Raw genomic sequence first — 17336 nt, forward strand, 5'->3', positions numbered from 1 at the left:
ACTGGAGTGACATGAGAGGACAGTTTGTGAGCATGGAAGCTACTGCTAAAGAAAAATGTCATCTGGATATTAAATTAAGCATGCGCACGTTTTGGAAGATATCTTCCAAAACATCTGAATTGTAAGAAAAACTGCCATTCTTCACAATGAAAACAGAGCAATAGTAAAGAACAATGCTGGCTGTAGCATAATCAGAAAAACAGTTGCACAGACCATACCCGGGGCATAAATAATCCAGCAGGGTGGGGGATGGGTAAATGAAGCAAGAGAGGCCTTCCAGTGCTACTTAGGATTTTATTATTATTATTATTATTTTTTTTTTTTTGAGGAAGGGTCTCACCCTGACACCCAGGCTGGAGTGGGTGGCACAATCTCTGCACAGTTCACTGCAGCCTCAACTTCCTGGGCTCAAGCAATCCTCCAGGCTCAGCCTCCCGAGTAGCTGGGACTACAGACATGCATCACCACACCCAGCTAATTTTTGGATTTTAATATAGAGAAGCAGTCTCGGCATTTTGTCCAGGCTGGTCTCAAACTCAGGTGATCCAGCCACCTTGGCCTCCCGAAGTGTTGAGATTACAGGCATAAGCCACCATGTCCGCCCACTACTTGTTTTTAAATAGAAAACATTAAGGACAAGGAGTTAGTCATCTATTCGGAAAGGTACTTCAAGCTGTAAAACTCATTCTTCTGGCAGAAACTGGTGCTTCTGAGTTTTTGGTTTCTGGAAATATCAATATGTGCTTCTACAAGTAGAAAAACATTGATAAAGTACCGTGAGGGGTTAAAATATCCAAAAAACGTTTTTACTTTTACTAAGGAGGGACTTTCACTGCTGTACTAACAACTGATCCTGAAAAACAAGCCCATCTCTGGCACTGGCACTGGCACTGGCAACTAAGGGGCATGGAACTCATCAGAGATGAGTGAAAGTTTAAAGCAGTTACATCCATCTCGACAAGAACAATGAGAATGCCAACTGCAAGAGCAAAAACAAAGAGCCAAACAGAAAGATCAGAAAAGCAGAGGGCACCTAAAGCCACCCTAACAGGTTTGACAGAAGTTTGCTCAGGAGTAAGCCCCTACTTCTTAGTTTCTTTATGTTTGATACATCCAGCAATGCGGTACCAAAGAAAATAATGACATGAAGCATGTATCTAGCTTAATTAAAGACTACTGGCCAAAGGAGATAAAAACCAGTAATAACAGTTCTCATATCACAGTAGATGAATATATATTTAAAAGATATTTATTAAATGGGTTCCCCACTCAAGGCAGGTTTTTTGTTGTTGTTAAAAAGGAAGGAACAATCATTTGAGCCCAGGGGTTTGAGACCAGCCTGGGCAATGTGGAGAAACCCCATCTCTACAAAAAAAATATTAAAAATTAGCTAGGCATGGTGGCGCGCCTATAGTCCCAGCTACTCATGAAAATCGCTTAAGCCTGGAGGGTTGCAGTAGGCCAAGAGCACACCACTACATTCCAGCCTGGGTGACACAGTGAGACTCTGTCTCCACTTAAAAAACAAACAAACAAAACAAACAAACAAAAAAGCCTCTTAAAACTTTTCTACCTCAAGCTAAAGAATCTATGACACATGTGGGCTCCATATAACACAAATATAAGTAAGTAATAGTAGTGAGAAAATCTTAGACCTAACTGGGTTAAATCAACTTTAATTCAACCTGTTCTAAAATAATTCACTCAAAGGTAAAGACTCTTAGGTAAGAAATTTTAACACAGCCCACGCAGAACAGATGGCTGATGTTCTCTTACAACTTAGGCAGGTACTTGCCTTTAAAAGAAACGCAAAGAAAGGGTTTGGGGGTTTTCAAATGAAAAAAAGGCCAGGCACGGTGGCTCACACCTGTAATCCCGGGTGTGATTCCACTTTAGGAGGCTGAGGCGGGCGGATCACTTGAGGCCAGGAGTTGAGACCAGCCTGGCCAACATGGTGAAACCCCATATCTATTAAAAACAAACAAACAAACAAACAAAAAATACAAAAATTAGTTGGACATTGTGGTGCATGCCTGTAATCCCAACTACTCGGGAGGCTGAGGCAGGATAATCGTTTGAACCCAGGAGGCAGAGGCTGCAGTGAGCTGAGATTGGGACACTGCAGCAGTCCCACCTGGGTGACAGCGAGACTCTGTCTCAAAAAAAAAAAAAATAAAATAAATGAAAAAAAATCTCTAAGGTAATCAGTTCTTCCCCAAATTAAAAATAATCATAAATGTGGGGTTTGTGGAAAACAGAGAAGGCAATTATTATCATAAGACATTTTACCTTAACTCATTCATTAGATCAGGCAATTTTAGAGTACTTACCAAGTTAAGATACTATCAGGTACTATAGAACAAACACAGATTATTAGCTAGTCAGGGCACAACCTTCCAAGTGTGATCTAGTTAAATTTAAGGACAACTAAACAAAATGCAGGAAATGAAAATGTGAAAGGAGAGGCAGGCATCCAGGGCCACAGACGCTGAACTGACACACAGTTCTCTCCAGGCTGTGAAGAGGCAGCTTCTGCTGGGGAGGGGGCACTGCAGCAGCTCTAGAAGAATCTGAGCTCAGTAGCACTGAAAGATGAGCGTGAGGGAGGGAGGAGCAGAGCATCCCAAGTGTGGCAACGCTGCAACCACAGGAAGACACAGATGTGCACAAGGATCAGCACTGCCCAGCCTGAGGAGGGAGGCAAGGAGGTGTCCGTCTGGAGAGGCTGAAAGATGAGGGGGGAGGAGAGGACCTCAAGCAGATACACCCCAGCCAATAACTGGAAATACGGACCTCTTCCATCCAATGGCAGTGAACAGCACAGAGATAAAACACAGCCCAAGGATGAAACTTCTGAGCTCCTGTGTTCATCCATCCAACTCATTTACTGAGAAACTACTAAAAGCCAGGCACTGTTCTAGGAGTAGGGATAGAGTAATGAACAAAATACCACAGAAATCTCTGACCTCACGGAGCCTACCTTCCAGTGCAGGGAGACAGACCGTAACCAAGACAAGTAAAACATACAGTATTTAGCTGGTGATAAAAACTACATTTGGGAAGGAGAGAAAACAGCTGGGCATGGTGGGTCACACCTGTAATCCCAGCACTTTGGGAGGCCAAGGCGGGTGGATCACCTGAGGCCAGGAGTTCGAGACCATCCTGGCCAACATGGTGAAACCCCATCTCTACTAAAAACAAAAAAACTAGTCATGCGTGGCAACAGGCGCCTGTAGTTCCAGCTACTCAGTAGGCTCAGACAGAAGAATCACTTGAACCCAGGAGGCAGAGGTTGCAGTGAGTTGAGATCGTGCCACTACACTCCAGCCTGGGCAACAAGAGCAAAACTCCATTTCAAAATAATAATAATAATAAATAAATAAAAAAAAAACAAAGAAAAGGAATATGACAAGTCAGGAGAGGGCTGGCTTTCTGCTACAGCACTACCTACAGCAGCTGCTGAGAAGGGGTCTTTTCAGTGAAGGCCTGAAGGATGCAGGAAGCTGGCCAAGGCTCTGGGGAAAGAGGATCCAGGCAGTGGGAAAGCAAGTGAAAAGGCCCTGGGGCAAGGACCACTCCTGGTGTGTGTGAGGAAAGAAAGGCAAAGAGGCCAGCGTGAAGCAAGGGAAAGCCGAAGATGAAATCGGAGGAAACTGGGGAGACAGCACAGGGAGGGCCTGCAGGTCACAGAAAGGACTTCAGCTTTGATTCTGACTGGGAAGAGAAAGCGTGAGGCAGTCCTGAGCACGTGTGGCTTGCGTTTTAGCCAGATCGCTCTAGCTTCGGTGTGGAAGGGGGCACAGGCTGAGACAGGGAGCATCTGGAGGACTTCTGTACAAAAGAGCCAAGGGAGAGAAGATGCTGGCTTGGACCAGGGCGGACAGGGGAGGTGATAAAAGGTGATGACATCACAGATACGAAGGTAGAAGTGACAGATGTGCTGTCCACCAGATGTGGGGGGCACACAAGTGAGGATTCAAGGCAACACCAAGGCTAGTTGCCCGACTGGACAAGTGGCGCTTGCCCCTAACTGAGATAGGGAAGATAGCAGGAAAGCTGACTTGGGAGACACCAGCAGCAGCTGAGCTCTGAGCATGTTCAATTTAGGATGAGCCTCAGGGTCAAGGGCACGGCTTAGGGCAGAATCCCGGGCAATCCAGTACCTTTTCTTTCAGAGATGGCAAAAGACAGAGGGCACAGGAAAGTCAGAAGGAAACCAAAATCAGTGGGAAATAATTTGCAAAAGGAAGGTGGGCAAGCTGAAGAGACAGAGACCACTAGCTTAGTAACTGGCCCCTTCCAGAAAAGGGCCACACTAGTGAGCGAGTGAGCCTGGCCGCCAGACCGTACTTTACCAAGCCTGTCAGCTCCAGCCCACCTGCTCTAGTCACCAAACCACCAGTGGCTGGAAAGAAGGTGCCTTCAAGTGTAAAAATCCCATGGAGATGAATGATGAGGCTGGAAATGACAGGGACAAGGACACACCCCCTTGCTGTGTTTGGATCTCGTGGACCTGCTTGCGATCCTAAAAGGTGAGCTAAAATCTAGGCTCTATCAAGACACTATTTCATCAAAGGATTTATGGCTCAAAAACTATGGCAACAGATCCTGAGGTTTCTATAGTTTCCCAATCCTAGAATAAGGTGGTTTCAAAATGTAAATTTCCTTTAAGGAAAACAAAAATGCCATAACGGGGGCAAGAGACCAGTAAATGATGGCAGAGGGACTGGGGTCCCCAAGGCTGAGCTTATTACCAACCCCCAAACTCCTGGGCCTATTTTTTTTTTTGAGACAGGGTCCTGCTTGGTCACCCAGGCTGGAGGACAGTGGCACAATCACAGTTCACTGCAGCCTCAACCTCTGAGGCTCAAGTGATCCTCCCACCTCAGCCTACCAAGTTGCAGGGACTACAATAGCGCCACTATGTCCAGCTAATTATTATTATTTTTTTTTTGTAGAGATGGGGTCTTACCATGTTGCCCAGGCTGGTCTCAAACTCCCAGGCTCAAGATATCCTCCTGCCTCAGCCTCTCAGAGTGTTGGGATTATAGGCATGAGCCACTATGTCTGGCCTGGGCCTAAAGAGATCGTGTCCCCACGGACTCACCAGACAAGTCAGTGAGGATTTGCAAGCACAGACTGCACTTTCCAGGGTCTAATACATCTATTCAGCTGTGACGAATGGTCTCTCCTGGTTCTCACTATACAATGCAAACCCGATGGGCACACTTCCCAAGACAGGCTCACCACTGAGAGGTAAGCAGACAAGCAGCAGCAGGACAGGCAGAAAGAGCATGCACACACAGATACAGACACACAAACCTAAGGAAAAGCACTGTTTTCTTCTTTTTAGATGGAGTCTCACTTTGTTGCCCAGGCTGGACTGCAATGGCACGACCTCTGCTCACTGCAACCTCCAACTCCTGGTTAAAGCGATTCTCCTGCCTCACCCTTCTGAGTAGCTGGAATTACAGGCACACACCACCACACCCAGCTAATTTTTGTATTTTCAGTAGAGACAGGATTTTGCCATGCTGGCCAGGCTGGTCCCGAACTCCTGACCTCAGGTGATCCAGCACCTGCCTCAGCCTCCCAAAGTGCTGGGATTACAGGCGTGAGCCACTGCGCCCGGCCCAAGGAAAGCACTTTCTTAAGAGTGCTAACTCTGCTTTTTCTTCTTCCCTTCCTGAAGAATTCTGCTGAAGACAAGAAGGCAGCTGTTCATGGGAGAATGGCAGAAGCCCACTACAGGGTCTTAGAGTCTGCGCGGAATGAGGAAGGTATGTGAAGGGAGAGGCAACAGGTGAGGGGGTCAGAGCCTGGCAAGTGAAGAAGGCACCAGGCAGGCAATGGGGTGATAGCAGTGAAGGTAAAACTGTTTGATCAAATAAATATTTTACATATAATGGGATGCAGCTTTCTTACTGTCAGAGAAGAAAATTAGAAATATGAAAGAGAAAAAATAAATGAAGCATTCAGTATCAGAACTAAATGATAAATGCTGGTCTGAATTTAAGGTTTTCAATACACAGACTAACAGATGTAGAAAGAAATCTAAGTGCACGTGTACGTGCTACACACATTTCCTAGCTATCTCCAAAAGGGTGTGGCAGCAGTGAAATCCCAACAGCAAGGAGCCCAACTAGTGCCCACAATTGGTTCTAAATATCACTCTCCACTAAAAGAACCTAGGCTCTTTGGACAAAGAGCTAGTTCCAGGCTGGGTACGGTAAGAACAAGATGGGTTTGGAACAGTGTCACTCAATGAGGAAAGGCTCACAGAATGATGGGGAAGTGTCCAAGGAACACGGAAGCCAGTTTGGAGGGGCCCCCACTAACAAAATCCGGGACAATCTGAGCATCACAATAAATAATAACAGATCCCAACCCGTGGAATAAAACAGGAAAACAGGAGTCCACAATGACATAAAGTTTGAAGAAGAATGAGATATTTACATCATCTCAAAATGCCTGCCAACAAAATATCTCTTTTCAAAGGGGAAAAGTCATTTTACAGTGGAGAAGCTCCACCAAGTTGTCCAAGGGAAGCAGCAATGAGACAAATGGAGCCAGGTCTATGAGAGCAGATGCACTAAGAGCCGGCATCACTTCGGGAGGTTCCTGACAAAGATGCACAACCTGAAATCAAATCATGAGAAACATCAGACCAACCCAAATTGAGGGACATTCTACAAAATCAACTGGACTAGAATTTTCCTAAGCACCAAGGTAATGAAAGGCAAGAATGACTGAGCTACTGCCCCAGATTGAAGGAGACTCCAGAGACAATGCAACTCATGAATCCAAACTGGATCCATCTGCTGTAACAGGCACTCAGGGACAACTGGCAAAACCCAAGTAAGCCTGCCCGTGGATCAGATGGTAGTGATGTATCAAGACTAATTTCCTGATTTTGACAACTGTGCTGTGATTATGTAAGAAGGTCCTTGCTTGGAAGATACACCTGCTAAAATACCGGGGGATAATGGAGTATCAGGTCTGCAATTTACTCTCAAATGCTTTAGAGAAAAAATGGTTTCATACTGTTCGTGCAACCTTCCTGTTAGGTTCAGCCTGTTTCCAAAACAGGCAGAAAAAATAAGTTCTTTATTTAGCCTCACCTGCCAGGGACGCATGAGGCTGGGGTATTTTAAATGTGGTGACAGGCGCATTCTAAGCCTCTTACTCAGATTCAGTCAGTGCTGATTACTGCATACATAACCAGACCACACGCCATGTCAGATAGATTTACACTCATCAATTGCTATGTAGAAGGACATCCAAAGATAGGAATGAGCTAGTTAAAGGGAAACTAAAAGCATATCTCATTCTAGGAAATTGACAGAATTCCTGAAAAGATTCATGGTAAATTTCTGCTAACATTAACTTGTGTTTCTATGATTTACATTAAACAAATCAAGTAACATTTTGACAGAAAAAACTGAGGCACCCCCTCTAGAATAAAAATTATGTTTATTAAGTTAACAAATCCAATAAGTACTCTCATACGTTGCTGGTGAATATTTAAAAAAAAACTCAATCTTTTAGAATGGCAATTTTCACATATGTATTAAAACGCTTAAAAATGAACATTAAAAACTTTTCGTCTAACAAATCCAAAATAAGAAAAACTAACACTCACTGAGCATTTATGATGTAGCAGGTGCCATTCTAAGTAGTCTGCAAATATTAACTCATTTAATCCTCCCAACAACCCGTTACTACCCCCATTTTCAGATGAGAACTGAGACCCAGAGTAGCCAAGCAACTTGCCTGGGGCCACAACACCAACAAGTAGGACAGCTGGCCTGAGAACTCAGGTGGTCAGCCTGGCTCCAGAGGCCACACTCTTCAGAGGCAGGTCGCCTGCTTTTCTAAAATCTCCCCTAGGGATTCAATCCAAGAAGTATGAATCTGGAAGCACATAAGGCTTTATGTCCAAAGATACACACTGCAAGATTATGAGCGGGAAAAGCTGGAGGCCATGTGAATGTGCATAAACAAGGAGATTGGCTAAATAATTATGGTTCATGCATACCACAGAATGCCATGCAGCAATTTCAAATGCTCCTCCTGCAGTAGGCTGAACAATGGTCCCCACAAAGATGCCCACATCCTAATTCCTAGAACCTGGGAATGTTACTTTATACACAAAAGCATATAGGCCAAAGGGACTTTGCAGCTGTGACTAAATGAAGGCACTGAGACAGTATCCTTGATGATCCAGGTGGGCCAGGTGTCATTACAAGGGTCTCTATAAGAGAGAGGCAGGAGATGACAACAGGTAGTAATAGATGTGATGATGAAAGCAACAGGCTGGCTGGGCACAGTGGCTCACGCCTGTAATCCCAGCACTGTGGGAGGCCAAGGCGGGCAGATCACCTGTGGTCAGGCGTTTGAGACCAGCCTGGCCAACATGGTGAAACCCTGTCTCTACTAAAAATACAAAAATTAGCTAGGTATGGTGGTGGGTGCCTGTAATCCTAGCTACCCGGAAGGCTGAGGCAGGAGAATCACTTGAACCCAGGAGGCAGAGGTTGCGGTGAGCCAAGACTGTGCCACTGCACTCCAGCCTGGGCGACAGAGAGAGACTCCATCTCAAAAAAAAAGAAAAAAGAAAGCAATCAAGAGGTTGAGATAATTTGAGGAAGAAGTCAGGAGCCAAGGAACGCAGGTGGCCTGTAGAAACTGAAAAACAAAAGGAAACTGATTCTCTCCACAGAGCCTCCAGAAGGAGGCAGCCCTGCTGAAACTTCGACTTGAGCTCAGTGAGACGGATTCTGGACTTCTGATATCCAGAACTGTGAGACAGTAAATTCATGTTGTTCTAGGCCACTGTTTGTGGTCATTTGTCACAATAGAAATATGGGGAAATGCTAATGAAATGTTAAGTAAAATAGTTCATGCACCATATAATCCAAATTTTTACATTTCAGTTTTAAAATGTGTCTATGAGCAAAAAAAAAAAAAAAAAAAAAAAAATGCAGCTGGGTGCGGTGGCTCATTCCTGTAATCCCAGCACTTTGGGAAGCCAAGGCAGGCGGACCACTTGAGGCCAGGAGTTCAAGACCAGCCTGGCCAACATAGCAAAACCCTGTCTCTACTAAAAATACAAAAAATTAGCTGAGCGTGGTGACACATGCCTGTAATCCCAGCTACTCAGGAGGCTGAGGCAGAAGAATCGCTTGAACAAAGGAGGCGGAGGTTGCAGTGGGCAGAGATAAAGCCACTGCATTCCAGCCCAGGCAATAGAGACTCTGTCTCAAATGGAAACAACAACAACAAAAAAAACCACTGAAAGACACATACCAAAATGGTTACAGTGGCTCTACCTTTCAATTGTATGACTACAGATGGTTAATTTCTGCTTTAATTTACTTATGTTTATAGGGAGCATATGTTACTTTCATACTTAGATAAAACATATTTAAGTATTTCAAAAAACTTCTCAAATAAATTGGTTCACTCCTGTAATCCCGGCACTTTGGGAGGCCGAGGCGGGCGGATCATGAGGTCAGGAGATCGAGACCATCCTGGCTAACACAATGAAACCCCGTCTCCAGTAAAAAATACAAAAAAATTAGCTGGCCGTGGTGGTGGGCTCCTGTAGTCCCAGATACTCGGGAGACTGAGACAGGAAAATGGCGTGAACCTGGGAGGCGGAGCTTGCAGGGAGCTGAGATCACGCCACTGCACTCCAGCCTAGGCAACAGAGCGAGACTCGGTCTCAAAAAAAAAAAAAACAAAAAAAGAATACACTGGGCTCAGTGGATCACAGCTATAACCCCAGCACTGTGGGAGGCCGAGGCGGGCAGATCACCTGAGGTCAGGAGTTCAAGACCAGCCTGGCCAACATGGTGAAACCCCATCTCTCCTAAAAATACAAAAATTAGCTGGGTGTGGTGGCACACACCTGTAATCCCAGCTACTCAGGAGGTTGAGGTGGGAGAATCGCTTGAACCTGGGAGACAGAGGTTGCAGTGAGCTGAGATCAAGCCACTGCACTCCAGCCTGGGAGACAGAGCGAGATGCCATCTCAAAAAAAAAAAAAAAAAAAAAAAAAAAAAAAATCATACTTTCTGGTAAGACAGTGGCAGAAAAATTCAAATATATATGCTAGATTTAATTTTATTTGTATATATACTAGAGCTTAAAAGGGATCTATCTCCTACAAATTGTTCTCAAAGATCTGTCTACAGCTACTTTCCAGCCTAAGGAAAAGACATCCTTTGAAAATATTAAACTTTTGGCTAGTTCATTCTGAAAGGCTTATTATCATTTGTAATATCACTTAACTTAAAGAGCCTACTTAGGGCTGTTACTGGATCCACTAAATGTTAACTGGATTTAATTTCTATAAATTCTTTATGCAGAAGACCTGGCTATCTTTCCATCATATAAAGGCGTAACGTTAAAAGATGGTATTCCCGTACCTACGGATCTTTCATGAGAATGATTACACCTCTAATACACGTATAATTAAAAATTTTTGACATCAAGTACTAACTGAAAAAGACACCCTTCAAATTATAGAAATAGAAAATAGTATTTAATGGGAGTTGTGTAGAAGGGAGACTAAGTAGAAGAAATGTATTACTTGCGCAAGCAACTGGCCTAGCTGGTGGCTAGCATTCTTTGCAGCTCTCGGAGTCTCCCACTTACAATTTTCACAATAAAATATCACAAAGATTATAATTCTGGGCATAACTAAAATACATCTGAAATTATCTCTTTAAAAATAATTAGAACATAATTTAGGTGAGTGAAAATGACTTGTATCACCCGATAATCATCTAATTATGCAGCTATGCCTTGCTTTGTAATAAACTAGTTTACTAAAATAGCTCCAAAGGAGACTGAATTGTGTTTAGACCACGAAAGGTTACTATCCAGTCCAATTAAAAGTCGGCTGAAAAACTACCACCTTCAGAACTAATTGCATACTTGGCTGTATTACCATTGTTTAACAGGCTAACAATTAAGTCATGCCAGACCAAACTATGGTAAAACAAAGGTGTCTTCTCTTTTTTTTTTTTTTTTGAGACGGAGTCTCGCTCTGCCGCCAAGGTGGAGTGCAATGGCGCGATCTCAGCTCACTGCAACCTCTGCCTCCCGGGTTCAAGCGATTCTCCTGCCTCAGCCTCCCAAGTAGCTGGGACTACAGGTGCATGCCACCACACCCGGCTAAATTTTTGTATTTTAGAGACGGGGTTTCACTGTGTCAGCCAGGATGGTGTCAATCTCCTGACCTCGTGATCCGCCCGCCTCAGCCTCCCAAAGTGCTGGGATTACAGGCGTGAGCCACCACGCCCGGTCGACAAAGGTGTATTCTGGTGTATTCTTACATCCGATGCAACCATTTATTCTGGCACACACTATCCATCAGGTGGTCTTGTATTAAAAAGAAAAAAAATTCATCCCAATGTATCACTACAGTCAAGAGTGAGAAACCTTGGTCTGTGGTGTCTTCACTGCCTACTATTTCACACACGTCACTCTTGTCTCCTTTTAGTCTTACCCCTTAGTCATCCAGTATTAGTTGGCCACACATAGGGCACCTCCAAACTTCTAACTTCCTTACTTTAAAATGCGTTTCCTCAGCTGGGCGCGGTAGCTCACACCTGTAATCCCAGTACTTTGGGAGGCAGACGCGGGCGGATCACGAGGTCAAGGAGTCTGCAACCAGCCTGACCAACATGGTAAAAACTCGTCTCTACTAAAAAGACAAACATTAGCCGGGCGTGGTGGCGGGCACCTGTAGTCCCGGCTACTCGGGAGGCTGAGGCAGGAGAATCGCTTGAACCCGGGAGGCACAAGTTGCAGTGAGCCGAGATCCGCCACTGCACTCCAGCCTGGGCGACAGAGCGAGACTCTGTCTCAAAAAAATAAAAAATAAATAAAGCGTTTCCTCAAGCAGATTTCTGCAGCACCGATGGCAGCAATGTACACTTCACCTTAGCCTTCAGTCTTCCAAGTTTTTTTTTTTTTTTTTGAGACGTAGTCTCACTCTCTCGCCCAGGCTGGAGTGCAGTGGCGTGATCTTGGCTCACTACAACCTCTGCCGCCTGGGTTCAAGCGATTCTCCTGCCTCAGCCTCCCCAGTGGCTGGGATTACAGGCACCTGCCATTGCGCCCAGCTAATTTTTGTATTTTCAGTAGAGACGGGGTTTCACCACGCTGGCCAGGCTGGTCTTGAACACCTGACCTTGTGATCCTCCCGCCTCGGCCTCCCAAAGTGTGAGATTACAAGCGTTAGCCACCGCGCCCGGCCCAGTCTTCCTAGTTCTTGTTAACCTCCTGACTAGAAGAGCTCCCACTTCTTCCCTAGGTGCTTCAAGGGTTCCGCAAGCTCTGCATTGGAATTTGCCCTTTTTACATAGAAAGGACCAACTCTTGATTATACGGGGTGCCTGGGGAGTGCAGTCGTTTGACACGTGTCTGGGTCAGGTCCCAGCTCCCATCCCCAATCTACAGTTTTGCTGTCATCTGCATCACACATTAGAGCATAAAATAAACTTTAATTTGCCAAAAGTGTTCTGCATAAATGCTTAAACAAAATGTGGTATAGCCATACAACGGAATATTATTTGGTCATAAAAGGAATGAAATCCTGATTCATGCTACAACATGGATGAACTGTGAAAACATGCTAAGTGAAAGAAGCCTGACACAAAAGGCCGCATATCATATGTTTCCATCTGAATATACGAAATAGTCATTAAAGGCAAATCTAGAAAGACAAAGTAGATGAAAGGTTGCCTGTGGCGGGGCTTGGAAATGGGTATTGACTACAACTGGGCATCAGAGGTCTGGGGTAACGGTAACGTTCTAAAAGTGGATTTGGTGGTGACTGTGCAGCTGTAAATTTACTAAAAACCACTGAATAGTACACTTAAAACAGGTGGATTTTATGGTATGTAAATTCTACTTCAATGAAGTTCTTACATTAAAAAATAAGTATAAATAATAAAAGCGGATTCTCCAGATTGAAAAAAAAAACGAGAGGAATTACTTCTCTTCTGCAAGCCCTCCTTTTCGTAGACATACAATCGGAGACCTTGACGTTAGGAGGGCTTACCTACACAGTTAAGACTAAAGGACGAGTCTCCAGAATTCAACTCAGGTCTTATTCCACTCCATGTCATTTCGAAGTGTCAATCAGAATCTAATAACTTAATTTGTGTCGACAAATAGGCCAAGATTCTCAGGGGCTCAACCCAATACGAAAGGTAAACATCTTAATAAAAATACTGACGATCCACAACGGTCTTAGGTAGCGCAACCATGCCAAGGCGAGGCAAGATTTTTAAGAAGCTACAGGTTTAAAAGGCAATCTGGTTCTGAGAGTTCGCCGAACAGAATCCCTGCATTTCCAAAAACCAGCAGCGCAATATGCGCAGACCGAGATAAGGCAAAGAATCGAGGTCTTTTAAACCTGACGCCAGCACTGCCCCGGAAGCGCACCTAGAATTGAGTGTGTCTGGAGGCTCCGGGCCAGAGCAGGGCGTATTGTTTCACTCGGTGAATGCTCATTTCGCGTAAAGAAAACCATGCAACGGAACAAGCCGCCGCAGCGCGCAGACCCCCGCAGGGCCACGGTACAGGCACGCTGTGTCCAAACAAGCGCCGGAGGCCCCGCGCCCACCTCCCCCGACCCGGCCCGGCCCCCGCAGCCCTCGCCTCGGGGCCTGGGACGCAACCGGCACACCTAAGCGAGCGGGCCGCCGCTGCTAGGCGGAGCGGGTCGGGGAGGCCGCGCGCGGGCGGCTGACGTACCTGCGCCGCCGGGAGCTCAGGGCCGGCGGGCCCGGGATAACGGCGCCTCCGCGGCGAACACGCCTGGGCACTCCATTCGGGGCTGTTTACTCCCAACTCTCGCGAGACTGGGCGACAGGGCCAGGGAGGCCCACAGCTGGGAGCCTCAGCTCCGCCGACCCAGCGTGCCCTGTGTGTCCCGCGCTCCCGGGGCTTGCGTGCGCGCTCTGGACGCCGAGGGCCGCGAGACCACGCCGGGAGGATGGACGAACGTCTCGCGACATTTGCGGCTGGGGGCCGGTGGCAGGATAGAAGCGGAGGGGCGTGGCCAGAGAGCTGCCAGGCGGCGAGAACGCGCTGGGGCATCCCCTGGTCCGCTCGGCGCGTCGCTCTAGGATCCCGGACTCGGAAAAGGAGCCCGGGCGCGAAAGCGGCCGAGCTGGGCCAGGATCTAGAAAGACTGCCTGGCGCAGGCTCCCTGCCCCCGCGGGCCTGCTGTCATGCACCCGTGGAGAGCTCGCTTCCCGCGCGGACCCTTCCTGCAGGGGTCCACGTCCAGGCACCGGTGGCTCGGACACCCCACCCCCGGCCGGGCACCTTCCCTGGGTGCCCGTTAACCCGGGCGGTAGCTCGTTAAGATGGCGAAGTGTCCGGTGCGGAACACGCGAAACCCCAAATCCCGCCTGTCCGACTTCCTGAGCCCGGGCCCCGCGGGACGACAGACTGGGCCTCCCGACGCGCAGCGCGCTGCCGGGACACCGGTGCGTGCGAAACGGAGGACCTTTGTAACGCCACGTGTTTGCCCTTTTTGAAAAAACAAGAATAAATGTGTTAAACTGTCTGAAAAGCTTGCCGCCTAAAAGATGTCTGGGTGACTTAGATGCTAGGATCAGTTTGTTTTCAATGTAACTGGACCGGCCTGGACTGCGTACGGGCACTAGCAGGGGACTGAAAGCGTCTTCAGGTACTGCTGGTGGGCGGTGAGGCGCTAGAGGCCGATCAGACAGTTTTGTGTCTTTTGGAACTTGACACTGCACCACAGCGATGCTGAACTGCACCAGTATTACAGATCACAGCGCATCATCTTCCTTCAACATGATTTAACACAGTTGACTTAATATGGTGGATAAATGTCGAATCACAAATTACCATACCCCACCTCAGGCTTCTACTTGGTAATTTTGAGCAAGTTGTTTAACCTCTTTGTACCTCAGCTTCTTCATTACAAAAATAGGGGTACTAGCCAGGCGGGGTGGCTCACGCCTGTAATCCCAGCACTTGAGGAGGCCGAGGCAGGCGGATCACTTGAGGTCAGAAGTTTGAGACCAGCCTGGTCAACACGGTGAAACCCTGGCTCTACCAAAAATATAAAAACTTAGCGGAGTGTGGTAGCGCGTGACTGTAATCCCAGCAACTCAGGAGGCTGAGGCAGAGAATCGCTTGAACCTGGAAAGCGGAGGCTGCAGTGAGCTGAGATCGTACCACTGCACTCCAGCTTGGGCGACAGAGCGAGACTCTGCCTTAAAAATAAAGAAAGAATTTTTTTTAAAAAAAATAGGGGTACTAATATCTACCTTAAAGGATGAGGGTTAAATTAAGTACACACATAAGCCCTAGCGCAGTGGCTTATGCCTGTAATCTCAACACTTTGGGAGGCTGTGGCGGGAGGATCACATGAGCCCAGGAGTTTGAGACTAGTCTGGGCAACAGAGACATGTCTCTATAGTTGTGTTTGGTTTTGTTTTTACCGGGTGTGGTGATGTGCACCTGCAGTCCCAGCTACTAGGGGGGCTGAGGTGGGAGGACTGCCTGAGCCCAGGAGGTCGAGGCTGCAGTGAGCCATGATTGTACCACTGCACTCCAGCCTGGGCAACAGAGCAAGACCTTCTCTCAAAAACAAAAAGCATACGCATAAAGTGCTCGGCTCCTATATGATTCAATACGTGGGGGTGGATTCTTAAATCCTTTCCTGACTCAGATCTCATACGATTTTCTGAACTTTTGGAGAACGCTTGCCTCTCTGCATTTGCAAACCGTCAAAGTCAGGCACTCCCTTCTGCCACCACAGAAAGCATTTGATCTTAAATTTGACTACGTCCTTCTGTTCCAACTTGGGGTAAATTAATCTTGGTCAGGGTTCTCTGAACAGCCCTTTAGTCACTATGCCATTGAATACATAGCCCTACAGTTGGAAACTGGCGTAGAATAGTGATTGCAGACATCCATCATGTGATAGTGAGGCCCCACAGCAGGGGAGAGAATACCACCACCACCAGTTCCAGAGAATGCCTATACACTGAGGGGACTGGGGTGTGGGAGAGAAAAGTTACTTGGAGAGCTACCAAGACAGCCTGAGCTACAGGATCCTGGTCTACCACTGGTGGATTCCCACCACTCTGGTTCTGAAATAACTTCCTAAACTTGTGCTTCACATACAGAATAAAGCATCTGTAATTCCATGGGAAGGTAATCTTTATTCAAATGAAATATTATTTTAAAGAATAATAGCTGATGGCACAGGCACTAGCCAACCCTGGGAAAGCCTCCCTAGAGTTGTGGCTCCTGGGGTCCCAGCAGCCACTCTGCAGAGATCTTGGAGGTCCTAGTAAACCTGCCAGCGGCACTACAGGCAGGCTGCATTTTTGGCAAGGTTGGCTTTGCTGAGAGCATCAAAATCTCGGAGGCAAACTCCAAGGAGGTGTTCTCGGGCAAGATTGCACCTGAGTCACTGCTGCTCAATCCACACCCAGAGGAGACGTCCCTGGAGACGTCTCCAGCCTCTTACTATACTCACTGCAGCCTCGCCCACCAGCACATTTCAGGTGTCCGTGGCTTTTTCAAGGACAACTTCATGCTCCTGGTGCTGGAGCTCTGCCACCTGAGACCTCTCATGGAGTTGCACACTGGGAGAGCACTGAGCCCTGAGCCCAAGGGCGCTACTGCCCGCAGTAGATCATCCTTGGCTGCCGGCACCTGCCTGAAACTGGATTATTCACCGGGACCTCAAGCTGTACCCCCTCTTCCTGAATGATGACCTGGAGATGAAAATGGGAAGATCTGGACTGGCAACCAAAGTCAAACATGACGGAAGGCAGAGGAAGACCCTGGGTGGGACTCCTGATTACATAACTCCCAGGGTGCTGGGAAAGAAAGGGCACCATTTCAAGGTGGATGTGTGGTCCCTTGGGTACATCACACATACCTTGTTAGTGGGCAAACCATCTTTTGAAACCTCTTGTCTAAGAGACCTACCTCTGGTCAAGAACACACACAGTGTTCCCAAGCACAGCCACCCCGTGGCCACCTCCCTCCTCCAGAAGATACTTAAAACCCGACAGCACCTCCAAACCCCTGAAAAGCTGCTGAATAATGGGTTTTTCACATCTGGCTCCAGCCCTGCCCATCTCCCCATCATCTGCCTCCCATCGCACTGAGGTTCTCAATCCCTGCCAGCAGCCTGGACCCTCGCAACTGCAAGCTTCTTGTGATCCTCAAGGCATGGAGAACCCCTGCCTGAGCAGCCCCAGGAAAAAGAGGAACTGGTGGCTTAGGGAATGGGTCAATGCCACTGTGGTGACATG

General features: G+C 47.1%; 1 protein-coding gene across 2 annotated transcripts in view; it reads right to left on the bottom strand.

The window, feature by feature from the left end:
- MBTPS1 (membrane bound transcription factor peptidase, site 1) overlaps window positions 1-15296 on the bottom strand; it is a 64516-nt gene extending 49220 nt beyond the window's left edge. For both annotated transcript variants that reach the window (XM_063654141.1, XM_054452635.2), the window contains exon 1: window positions 13777-15296. The gene's annotated coding sequence lies outside the window, so the exon portion shown is untranslated. The remainder of the gene's footprint in view (window positions 1-13776) is intronic.
- Between the last annotated feature and the right edge of the window lie 2040 nt (window positions 15297-17336).

Source organism: Pongo pygmaeus, chromosome 18 (assembly GCF_028885625.2).
Source record: "Pongo pygmaeus isolate AG05252 chromosome 18, NHGRI_mPonPyg2-v2.0_pri, whole genome shotgun sequence".
Taxonomy (NCBI): Eukaryota; Metazoa; Chordata; class Mammalia; order Primates; family Hominidae; genus Pongo; species Pongo pygmaeus.